This window comes from Montipora foliosa, unplaced genomic scaffold, assembly GCF_036669935.1.
Source record: "Montipora foliosa isolate CH-2021 unplaced genomic scaffold, ASM3666993v2 scaffold_412, whole genome shotgun sequence".
NCBI classification, from domain to species: domain Eukaryota; kingdom Metazoa; phylum Cnidaria; class Anthozoa; order Scleractinia; family Acroporidae; genus Montipora; species Montipora foliosa.
Window position 1 is genome coordinate 1,240,001 of NW_027179715.1, and position 10,000 is coordinate 1,250,000.

The following is a 10,000-nucleotide window of genomic DNA, read 5'->3' on the forward strand; positions in this document are numbered from 1 at the left end:
TCATTAATTGCTACATTTCTCATGTTCAGGGCTCCTTAACTTGTAAACTACAGTACAACAATCACAAGTGAGGTTCCTCATCATGTAAAAGATTTGTTTCACCAACAGGTCATTTATAGCTGCATTATTATGCAATCTTATAATTAAATACTAGCTACAGGTATATTAATAAACCGCTGAACACTAGTCGCTGTAAAGATCGGACAGTCTCCCTATTTTTCCCGCGGAAACCCCTCCACTCCCGCACCCCCGTTCTCCCTCGCTGTTTAAAAACAAAGATGGCGGCAGTTAGTGCTCGATCTCGACGATCAAACGGGAAAATAGGGGACTGTGAACAGTCTAATTTTGTTGTTGTCGTTCTCTTTCGCTCTCCTTTCGTTTTCTTATCAGATCTTCTAAAGATATGCCAAAAATTGCAATACAGCGAAAAAAGCAGCTCTAAGCAAATTAAAAATAAACACTCAGCTTTAAGTTTATATCCCTCCGATGCTTGACTTGAATAACTGCGTAGCCACCAGTGTGGACCACAGATATCATATGTCAAACTGGATTGAAACCAGCGAACAATGTAGAAAGAAAGCATCTTCCAAACCGTTTTCCACCTGAACACGAAAAGCGTTGACTGTTAAAGAACTATAGTTGATGTAGTATGGCTGTGTAGCCGCGTCGAGCGACAGAAAGCGCGCAAAAAAAGAAGCCGCGCTTATGTTTAGGTGAGTTGACCTGGGTTGAGCCTGCAATCCAATCGAAAACCAGTACCTGGTCAGCGGTCAACTAAAAAAAAACTGATCTTGGTGAGCTCTAAGCTTGAGCCCGCGATATGGCTACGTTACTGGTCAGCAGATACCTTGTTTTGACAGGTGTCAATTGATAAAAACATGGATGTCCAGGATCAATCTCGTACCCAGAGTCCTCGGGCTTTTTGGTCAGCGGGTAAGTTGAACCCAACAAAAGTATATTGAACATAAATTTATGCGTTGATTTGAACTAAAATAGACTCTTTGAATTGAAATATCCATTTATTGAATATTGCTACAATTGGCTTGCCCTATGCAAGCAACACGATCGACAAATTTTTGTGGAAACGACACCAATGTCCTCTTCTTCTACAATTTTATGTTTCCGTAATTCTGAATGGCTTCGACAAGACCTTCTTCCGCGGATTTCTCCCAAAGAGACTGATGTAATCTTTTCCCACGGTACTTTTGCAACAACAACAGTAGTCAGTTTTTAGCAGCGTGGGAAAATTCTTGTGCGGTATTAGACATAATTCAAACCCCGTCGTTTTATTATTTTTGTGATTTATATATTTCTAAGGTAGAAAAACAAACAGCAAAGAAACTATTTTTAGATTTTGCGGAATCTCCCTCCAAATTCTGGGGTTTCCGAATTACTTACGAATTCCTGTCGGACTGTCATTGTTATGCAAGCGACCAATCAAAAAATAGTTAAGTCCATTATCCCAGAGTATCTCTGGGCGCTCACCCGCTGACCAAAAAGCCCGAGAACTCTGGATACGAGATTGGCCCAATATCAAAGATGTATGCTGTAAACTAGCATAATACTAGTCACATTGGAGGGGTGGACGTACCTAGGGACGTTCGTACTTACGTAAGAACTAAGATTCCACGCTTCGATGGTTTACCAGTTTTTCTTAACAATGGAACTCTTCTACAAGAAATGGGTTACAATATCTAGAATCAAGTTACACGATAAATTTACAGAGAAAATGACGAATTATGGACGTTACATAACAGAACTTAAACAATAGACAAAAGACGAAAAGGACTAGCATAAGCGCTGTCTTTTCCACAAAAATATTTGACATACGTGTTACATACATACATACATACGTTTATTTCACGTCCCCAAGGGGCTTTTCAGGATGATCAGAACAATAATTACGATTATGGGTGCTATTTTTGATTACTTTGAAATATTAGAATATAGATTTACAAACAATTGTTGAGAACTCAAAAGAGACCGCTGTTGTCATGTAATCGATCTGAAACTGCGAGAGCAAGTCAAAAAGGCAAGAGGAGAAATAAAAATAAGTTGGTTCCAGAAATATAGTAAAAGAGCTCGCTTGGATAAAAACACCACTGACTGAAACACAAAGAACCGTTATTGGTACCAAAAACCAATTAAAATCATTTTTAATGAAAAACTTAGTTGGCCTAGCGTACCCAACATCTTTCTCGAACACCTGTTCCAAACCAAATTCATGACCTTAGGAGAAGACACATTCTGATCGCAACTACCAAAGAACAAACAGAGCCGTAGGAGCTAGTTTCTTAAGAGGTAATTAGCAATGTTGCTTGGAAACTGCCAGGAAAAGTTAAATGAAAACACTGACCTATTCAAAAGAACGTAAAACTAAAAGGACCGCAACTTGTGGGGCAAAGGAATTTACTTAAATGATTGTATCTATAATCGGCGTTATCCAGCAAGGCAGAGGAATTCAATGAAATAATCGTAGCTACATTTTTATCGTTTAACAATATGTACGAGGACGGGGTGCTCGTCGTACCTTTTAGGGGTTAAAAAAGCGGTTTTGGTACCTCTTAGGGTGATCAGCCTCAAAAGGTCCACAACGGGAGTTTTAACGGGTTTAGAGGATAAAAAAGAATTGAAACTTGCTCATTTTGCTACGATTCATTTGAAAATTTCTTCTTGGGCCAGTTCAGTGTTTGGGATGACAGAAGTGTGTGAACTAAATCGAGGCTAAATTACAGCTTTTACGCGGTTTTGACCCAAGAATTATGACAGTAGTGAGTACTCCCTTCAGCTGAAATAATTTCTTTCAAAATATTCTTTCCAGGGTTGACACCAATGATAAGACTTATTCGGCGGGCAGTATTGGAAAACTCATCGACAGAAAATTAAGAAATTGTATGAAATTTAATTCCTTTCTCGTTTAACGTTTCAAAAATTTGAAACTAAGTTCGCCTTGATTATATCATTGTATGTGAACATTGTTCTTCCAGGTCAGTAAAGCTCTTGTTTGCTAACAATCAGGAGAAAGATATTCTATGGAAACAGCAGTTAAATTAAATGGCTGAAACGGCAACTCAAAGGTGAGATTCCTCGACTTTTAGCCACTTAAATGGCGGTAAAACAAAAAAGAAAAGTTAAAACAACTGTCGCAAATTTTAAGCCGTGTCCTCATCTTTTAAGGATGTCTTGAGATGAATAAAGATTCCTTCCAAACAGACTTCCAAAACTGTTCCAATGTTTCGAACCAAAATGTTTTAGAGACCTGAATCTAGTCCAACCTAGAGAGTTTTCTTAGAGATACTCTATGCTCTTTCCTGACGCAGAGAGGATATGAAGTCAAGCGGACACTGCTTTGGAATATGACTGGCTGTATATTAGCCAATCTTGTGCAACATGAGAGATGTAAATGTTCTTGGCAATGAAGTAGCTTTTTTCTCAACTAACGATTGCTTCAATCTTGAGCGCTCGAACATAGAGTTGTGATGCACGCAGAAATATTGTAGTTCTCAAGAGAAGCGGAAGTAGACAAGAGCAACTGTAACGTAACTTCTTGAGTTCTACCAATTGCTACATCACTGTATATATGTACAGCTAAAAGCATAGGCCCATTGTTTTCTGTGATTATTGAGTTTACTCATCATGTTGTAAAAGGTGTTTTTAGCTCTTGACTACATGAATATATAAATGTTTTTTCCTCAGATTTGAAGTTTTTTACACAATGTCCCGACCCACTCCCGAGTGGGATGGTTATGAAGGCCGTGTTTCTTTGGAAATGCTGTTAGAAATTCTACCCCCTCCCCCTAGTGCCGGCCACGAACGCGAATTGTTGATTTGTATATGTGGTCCTGATCCCTTTACCCATCACATCGTAAGGTGAGAGAACATCATTTACGAGTTTTTCATGCATGATAATAACAATAATAGTTATGATAATGACAATAATTACTTCATTGATGTCTTGAAATTATATGGCCAAGTCCAAGTGCTCTATTACAGTAACAATCGGGGAGACGGCAAATCAAAGCAAATAAAGGAATTTGGTAGTTAACGAGTTGATGAGTAGAGGATATTACACGATGGTGACTGAGAAGATTTTAATGTTATGTTGAGTGACAGGAACAAGATACTGTTCCTGCCACGAGAACAATAAAATTCATATTTTCGAGCTAACGTATATGGGCAGTAAATATACACGGTAGAGATTGAAAAGCAGGCCTCAATGCAAAAACTGGGTATAAATGGAAACCAATCGAGCGGTACCGAACGGTTAGTGCGAAGTCTTGCAGGTATGAGCACTTACTCTGAAAACAGGAAGTGGCTGCTCACGTAGTAATTTAACTGCCATAAATGTGCTTGTTGTTGTAAAAGTGGCGGGTAGATTCCCTCCAGATAAAATAGAAGCAACAAAATAGACCAAAACTTCCCTTTCCTACGTAGCGAAAATTCTTGACCTTTCCAAAATTGTTGTGCAGCCCGTACGTCCGTCCGCACAATGTGAACTTCCACACCAAGGCGACATCATAATGGCGGACCGATCCGCTGAGAACGAGACACGCGACTTACCCTTCTCTCGCCGTAGACGATTTCGGATATCGACCTCAGATTATCTTTAAAGGAGTAGGTCAGCGACATTTCCCACTTTGTTCTCAAAAGGCCAGCAGACTCACCTACCCCTAGATGAAATATTTCGAGATACATACCCACCACTACGCGTGGTCTAACAAAGAATTCGAAGAATTTTCACCACTTCTGCGTCAAGTAAGGCATCATATTGTGTCCGACCATTTGGTTTATCGACAACTGACACCTGAATTTCGATCAGGAACCCTTATGTTGCTTACTTGAGGTATCATGCACCATTCTAAACCTAATAGTTCTCCGTCCTTCGGACTTCGCACTAAAAAGGCGGGAAAAAAGGCGGAAATCGTGACGTAGTTGCGAATATGACTACTCGTGTTACATACGAAAAATATGCCACTCGGTTCCCGGATGTAGTGGTGATATTGATTTACGAGTATTTAGTTCCCGGTAAAACATTCGTCCATATAATAAGGTTAAATGAAGCACTGCGAGAAAGCTTTGTTAGCATTAAATTCTTCCTTTGTTTCATTTACCGTTATCAGCTCGTTGGATAAAACCACTTGTCGTTGCTTCACTCCCCGCCAACGCAGCACCACAGTGAAGGAGTCAAGGGAACTACTGAAAACTGCAAACAAAAATGACATGTAAAACCACAATAGATATCGTTAGAGTCCGCAAATTTAAGCAGAGCGTATTTAGTTTAAAACGACCAAATCTGGAAAGCGTTTAAGCGGTATTACCGAAAGCGGAAAGCAAAGAGAAATCGCAAATCGTGATAGCAAATCCTTTCATCCACAGGTCTTAGGCGTTTTTTTTTTTTCAAAAAAGCGACCCAAGTAATGCGTAATTTCTTTCATCTGAATTTGTTAGTGACACAATAATTTCTTCTCGTATTGACCATCACTCAAATATTTACGAGGGCGCGCTTTGAAATGGAACCAGTGGTTGTTGAAAGGGAACAATTTCTCTTGCGTCCAACATTAAACTTGGTGTTCTTTCTATTTTCAGCACGCTTAAAGATCTTAGTTATGCAGAAAACATGATCCATGCATTTCTGGGTTGATCACTGGTTTACCTCAAGGAAGGGTTGTAATAGCGCTGTCTTTGAGTCAATGCGTTTCTTCGTTGGACTTGGTTGGTGCTAATCTCAATCAGCAGCAACTCTCTTGTCAACATTTGCGGTCTTAAACAGTTTGGGAAGGTGATACCAACTTCGCGAAAAATGGGACGTAAATGAAGTCAAATGGGCGAGAAGTTAGAGCAAAAGACACTATTATTTTACACTGTCGGACAGTATGTTTGCAATGTTATCAAGCCACATAGAGGAGCAAGGATGGCGCAGTCTGTTAGTACGCGGCCTTGGTGGAAGAGGTCCTGAGTTCGACTCCCGGATCTCGCATCCTTGTTTCGACTTCTTTCCTTTCCGTGTAGCTAAGTAGCTTTAAATACCCGTAAAACGGAGCACTGATGGAGAGGGGAGGGGGAAAATGAGCGCACTGTCGACCTCAAGTTTGTCAGTTGAATTCCTGTTACGAGTTATCGACGTTAAATATTGTTACTTTACTTCACTTTTTTTACTTTATTCCTATTGGACGGTTCCTTTTTTTCTTATTCTGGTAAAAATAATGATAATGAACTTTATTTAAGACTTGTTGAGCTGAGACACTAATTGGGAACACTGCATGTACATAGAAATCAAATCGAGTATTGGTTTTTGAGGTGAGCGGAAGTGACCGGATTACCAGGCCAAAGGAGAACCTCTTGGAGCAGAGAAGATAACCAACCCTGGTGTGACGTCAAGTCTTGGAATCGAACCAGGGCCACACTGGTGGGAGGGGTAAGTGCTCTCACCACTGCGCCAGCCCTGCTCCCAATGTGGGCTAGTGAGGATGCGTCTTTACTGCCGTTTGGTAGGCAACACCCCAAATTCTATTTATTCTATTATTTCTTCTATATGGAGGCGCAGAAACAAACTTCAGCTGCTTTCAGTGAGAATGCGTCTTTACTTCCGTTTGGCAGGCAACACACCAAATTCTATTTATTCTGTTGTTTCTTTTATATGGAGGCGGAAGAACAAACCTCAACTGCTTTCCAAATACCAGTTGCTTGCCGCTCCCTTACTATATCGCTGTCACGGCACTTAGTTAAGACCAAGTGATATTTTTTATTAGACCGGAGTTTCTAAATAGGTTACGGTTCACAGAAAAGGCTGTTCCCAAGGGTAATAATTTGTTATTGAAGGCTTCTGTTTCACGGTAAAGCTATCGAAAACAAGTCGCGGATCGAAAGAAAGTGTTCACTTTGGATGTTGACAGTTAGCTTGTCGGTTATTTCCAAAAAAAGTGATGCTATTGAAAGAACAGAATGGAATTTGGAAAGCTACAGTTGTGCACCCTGATTTTCTTTGTGATTAGCCAGACTAGGTGGTCACCCACCCCAAGTCGAAAACCCAGGTAAACAGGGCTTAACTTAAGTGAAAAGCACAAGCACATGATGAGTTACCATATGAGGCTAGGATGAAAATAAACCGGCCGCTCCGACGTCCCCGTACAAACTTGAGCTGAGAAAACACGGTGACAAATGCGTTTAAAATCTACGCTCCTGTTTATTGGCTCCTGCTGATACCAAATATCCAGTAAAGATATCCTTCACAAGTGCAAAAATACTTTATTACATGCGGGCAATGCAGGAGATTAGTCGATGGTTCTATTCCAGCAGTCAGTTGCTCAAGTAAATGCAGTGCAAATATTAACTGCAGACGTGAAATGAGGGTATGAATGGTGACTGCATAAGAGTAGGCAAGGAAAGCTTATTTACGCCATCCCCTTGAGGGAGACTCGCGTACTTATGAAAAAGGCGGGTAAATTCGGGATTTTGGTATCACTTGCATTTCTTGGCAAAACGCCACCATATGTAGCTCATATGTAGCTGTGAAGGGTGAAGGTCTCGTCTAGGGTTGCACGTGAAGAAAAATAAAAAAATAAAAATTTAATATGTTTTAAACATAGTTTCTTTCAGGGGTTAAAAAAAAGCCTAGGCCACGCCCAGATAGGTCTCTTTTAGGGTTTTAATTCAAAATTTCGGACTAGCATCCCCGTCCTTTCATATGCAAAGCCTTCCCTTTTCCTGGGACTAAATTGCTTACCCGACCACGATGATTATGATTGGGGGAGGCGCGGTGGCTTCATGGTTAGTGCGCTCGACTCCGGATTGAGTGGTCCGGGTTCAGGTCCTGGGCGGGGGCATTGTGTTGTGTTCTTGGGGAAGACACTTTACTCCCACGGTGCCTCTCTCTCCACCCAGGTGTATAAATAGGTACCGGCAAATTTAATGCTGGGGGTTACCCTGCGATGGACTAGCATCCCATCCAGGGGGGAGTAGAAATACTCCTAGTCGCGTCATGCGACAGTAAGCGGAGTTAAGCGCCGGCCTAATGGGCCTTCTAGGCTTGTAGCAGACTTTACCTTTACCTTACCGCGATGATTACTGTAGCATAAACGAGTATTTAATTGACGTGAAAAGGGTGAAGACAGCGTGCTTGTCATCATCATTGGAAAGGTCTTCACCATCGGCGTCATCTTTATCGTTGTGATCATCATTATTAGCTTCATTTCCACCATCGTCATCATCCTCTTCCTCGTGTCATAAATTAGAAGGGCACATGATACTGCCTTTTCGCTCTCTAAATTATATTTAGATGACGTTTTGTGCAAAGTAGGCTTATGTTTCGCGGGAGAGGAATAACGCGTGGGAACTGGGGTCGAGGCAGCTCCCACGCGTTTTTCGCGCACAGTTTTTGCTCGTGACTCGCTCTCCCGACTATCTAGGATCCTGGAACAGGCTAGAGAGGTCTGGTTTCACACAAAAATTGTTCTTAAAAAAACGTTTCTGTGAAAAACTATGTTGCCTTTTAACTGCCTTTTCTGTCGTTTTTGTATCTGGTAACCTGGATTTTCTTTGCTCGCAGGGTGAAGAATATTACATTGTGTATAACGCAGGGAAGTGTCTCAAATCGCTCTAGTGTTGAGAACGGTGCCTACTAATTGAAAGGTTTTTTGCGCGGTTCACTGAATATGCGGGAAAAGCAGATCTTAAAGGGGCTAGGTCACGCTATTTTAAGTAAATTTGTTTAATTTTGTTAATTATGAGCTCTAAACGTCAAATTGGCAGAGCAAGAGTCTTTCATTTGCAAAATCACGGCCACATAACAACTGAGAATGATTTTCCTACTGTGTAAATGACATTTTGATATAGACTGATATAAATTTGAAAAAAGATGGGCCGACATTTTTTCAAATTTACCCAAATTCAATCCATTTCAATCCTCTCCAGTTTTGTCCATCCATGTCCCTTCTTGGCTTCCCTGTGTTTTGTTAGAGTTCTTTTATAGTTTTGAACAGTTATTTTGATATTTTAGTTAATTCTTTGACCATTCCATTAGTGCTGAAATTGCCTAAAATTGCGTGACCTAGCCCCTTTAACAAGTGTTATTAAAATCCAAAAAGAAAATTGGGGGTAACCACGTATTTTTGGAAGATAATTGATCAACAATATTTGTAAAAAGCTTTACAATACAAAGCAATGTATGGCGTTCTATTCCAAACTGAAGCTTAATTATCTCTGAAAAATGCATGGTTACCCCAATTTTCTTTTGGATACCAAGAACACTTGCTAAATTCTGCTTTCTTCGCACATTTTTGAACCGTACAAAATATCCTTGTATTAATAAGCACTACCCATAGGAAATCCAAGTATCTCGAGATGGGCAGAACGTATGCGCAATAACAATAGTAGGCACCGCCGAAAGTCTTTCTTTGACAACACATTCAGAAACTGCCTAAACTGCTGTTCAATTTTACATATAATTAAAACAATTCTAAAAAAACCACTGATTCTTCTTCTCTGGCCAAATTTGGTGGAAATGGCGGTTAACTAAATTACAAAACCTCTCTTTCAACTTTTTTACCAGAACAGTATTTTTTGTGAATTATTCATGTACTTAAGGCGCAGGCCGCCCCAAGCTCAATGTGAGCATGGCCGACAAAAATATAAGGATTTGTATGATTTGTAAAGAGCTTAAGAAGATAATGATATGAAAAAAATCTCAATTAAAAAGCCTAAGCTTGTTGCCAACGTGGGTAACTTCCTTCCTGTGTGGTTATTTTCAAGATCCGACGCGATTTGAGCCATTTCCCAATTTCGTGGTTGTCGACGGCATAATAAAATCCCAAGGCTGGAAACTAAATTCTCAGGTGCCACCAATTTGAGTCAAATATTCCTAGATAAATTGTTGCCACGGTCACAATTCCACATCAGAATCAATTGACAAAGATTGAACTTTCATCTCAACCCACCATCAACGCAATAGCAGTCCTGCGAGCGACCTCAGGCGGTAATATTGCAGGAAAACAGCTTTTCAAAG

General features: G+C 40.3%; 1 pseudogene; it reads left to right on the forward strand.

The window, feature by feature from the left end:
* The window catches only part of LOC137988289 (cytochrome b5 reductase 4-like), a 19,381-nt pseudogene extending 13,645 nt beyond the window's left edge, over nucleotides 1-5,736 (forward strand).
* Nucleotides 5,737-10,000: the final 4,264 nt, after the last annotated feature.